The sequence below is a fragment of the Cherax quadricarinatus genome, chromosome 37 (genome assembly GCF_038502225.1).
Source record: "Cherax quadricarinatus isolate ZL_2023a chromosome 37, ASM3850222v1, whole genome shotgun sequence".
NCBI classification, from domain to species: Eukaryota; Metazoa; Arthropoda; class Malacostraca; order Decapoda; family Parastacidae; genus Cherax; species Cherax quadricarinatus.
Window position 1 is genome coordinate 12,675,714 of NC_091328.1, and position 2,500 is coordinate 12,678,213.

Consider the following 2,500-nt stretch of genomic DNA (forward strand, 5'->3'; position numbering starts at 1 on the left):
CCTTCCCCAATCTTCATGACTTTGCACTTGGTGGGATTGAACTCCAGGAGCCAATTTCTGGACCAGTTCTGCAGCCTGTCCAGATCCCTTTGTAGTTCTGCCTGGTCTTCGATCGAGTGTATTCTTCTCATCAACTTCACGTCATCTGCAAACAGGGACACCTCAGAGTCTATTCCTTCCGTCATGTCGTTCACAAATACCAGAAACAGCACTGGTCCTAGGACTGACCCCTGCGGGACCCCGCTGGTCACAGGTGCCCACTCTGACACCTCGCCACGTACCATGACTCGCTGCTGTCTTCCTGACAAGTATTCCCTGATCCATTGTAGTGCCTTCCCTGTTATCCCTGCTTGGTCCTCCAGTTTTTGCACCAATCTCTTGTGTGGAACTGTGTCAAACGCCTTCTTGCAGTCCAAGAAAATGCAATCCACCCACCCCTCTCTCTCTTGTCTTACTGCTGTCACCATGTCATAGAACTCCAGTAGGTTTGTGACACAGGATTTCCCGTCCCTGAAACCATGCTGGCTGCTGTTGATGAGATCATTCCTTTCTAGGTGTTCCACCACTCTTCTCCTGATAATCTTCTCCATGATTTTGCATACTATACATGTCAGTGACACTGGTCTGTAGTTTAATGCTTCATGTCTGTCTCCTTTTTTAAAGATTGGGACTACATTTGCTGTCTTCCATGCCTCAGGCAATCTCCCTGTTTCGATAGATGTATTGAATATTGTTGTTAGGGGTACACATAGCGCCTCTGCTCCCTCTCTCAATACCCATGGGGAGATGTTATCTGGCCCCATTGCCTTTGAGGTATCTAGCTCACTCAGAAGCCTCTTCACTTCTTCCTCGGTTGTGTGCACTGTGTCCAGCACTTGGTGGTGTGCCCCACCTCTCCGTCTTTCTGGAGTCCCTTCTGTCTCCTCTGTGAACACTTCTTTGAATCTCTTGTTGAGTTCTTCACATACTTCCCGGTCATTTCCTGTTGTCTCTCCTCCTTCCTTCCTTAGCCTGATTACCTGGTCCTTGACTGTTGTTTTCCTCCTGATGTGGCTGTACAACAGTTTCGGGTCAGATTTGGCTTTCGCTGCTATGTCATTTTCATATTGTCTTTGGGCCTCCCTTCTTATCTGTGCATATTCATTTCTGGCTCTACGACTGTTCTCCTTATTCTCCTGGGTCCTTTGCCTTCTATATTTCTTCCATTCCCTAGCACACTTGGTTTTTGCCTCCCTGCACCTTTGGGTAAACCATGGGCTCATCCTGGCTTTTTCATTACTCCTGTTACCCTTGGGTACAAACCTCTCCTCAGCCTCCTTGCATTTTATTGCTACATATTCCATCATCTCATTAACTGGTTTCCCTGCCAGTTCTCTGTCCCACTGAACCCCGTTCAGGTAGTTCCTCATTCCTGTGTAGTCCCCTTTCTTGTAGTTTGGCTTCATTCGTCCTGGCCTTCCTGCTTCTCCCTCCACTTGTAGCTCTACTGTGTATTCGAAGCTTACAACCACATGGTCACTGGCCCCAAGGGGTCTTTCATATGTGATGTCCTCGATATCTGCACTACTGAAGGTGAATACTAAGTCCAGCCTTGCTGGTTCATCCTCTCCTCTCTCTCTTGTAGTGTCCCTTACGTGTTGGTACATGAAGTTCTCCAGTACCACCTCCATCATCTTAGCCCTCCAAGTATCTTGGCCCCCATGTGGGTCCAAGTTCTCCCAATCTATCTCCTTGTGGTTAAAGTCACCCATGATCAGGAGCTTTGCCCTGCATGCATGAGCTCTTCTGGCCACTCTAGCCAGTGTGTCAACCATCGCTCTATTGCTCTCGTCGTACTCTTGCCTTGGCCTCCTGCTGTTCTGTGGTGGGTTATACATCACTGCTATTACCACCTTGGGACCTCCAGAGTGAAGTGTTCCCACTATGTAATCACTTTCTTCTCCGCTATCTTCTCTCTCCAGCTCATCAAAATTCCAGCGATTTTTGATCAGCAACGCCACTCCTCCACCCCCCCTGTTCCCTCTGTCTTTCCTCAGGATTTGGTATCCCGTTGGAAAGATGGCATCTGTTATCATACCTGTAAGCATGGTTTCTGTGAGAGCTATGATGTCCGGTGATGCTTCTTTGACTCTTTCTTGCCACTCCTCCCACTTATTTGTTATTCCATCAGCGTTTGTGTACCATACCTTCAGTTTCCTTTCCAACACTGTGGTTTGGGGGGCCTGTGAGGGTGGGAGACCTGGTGGCATACTGTGGGGTTCTATAGCTTGGTGTTGGGTGGAGGCTGTGGGTATGGATTGTAGGGTGTGTTGGGATGGTGTGATAGGTTGTATGGTTCTGAGAGTAGTTGTGTGTGTGCTTGCCCTTGCTGTTCTGTCCTGCTCTGACTGACCTCTGCTGGTTCCCTCCTTGTCTCTTTTCCTAGCTCCTTTCGCTTTTTTGTCCTCTCCCTCAGCTGCTGTCGTTCTGATTTTGTTCTGTCTCTGTCTAGGAACACCCT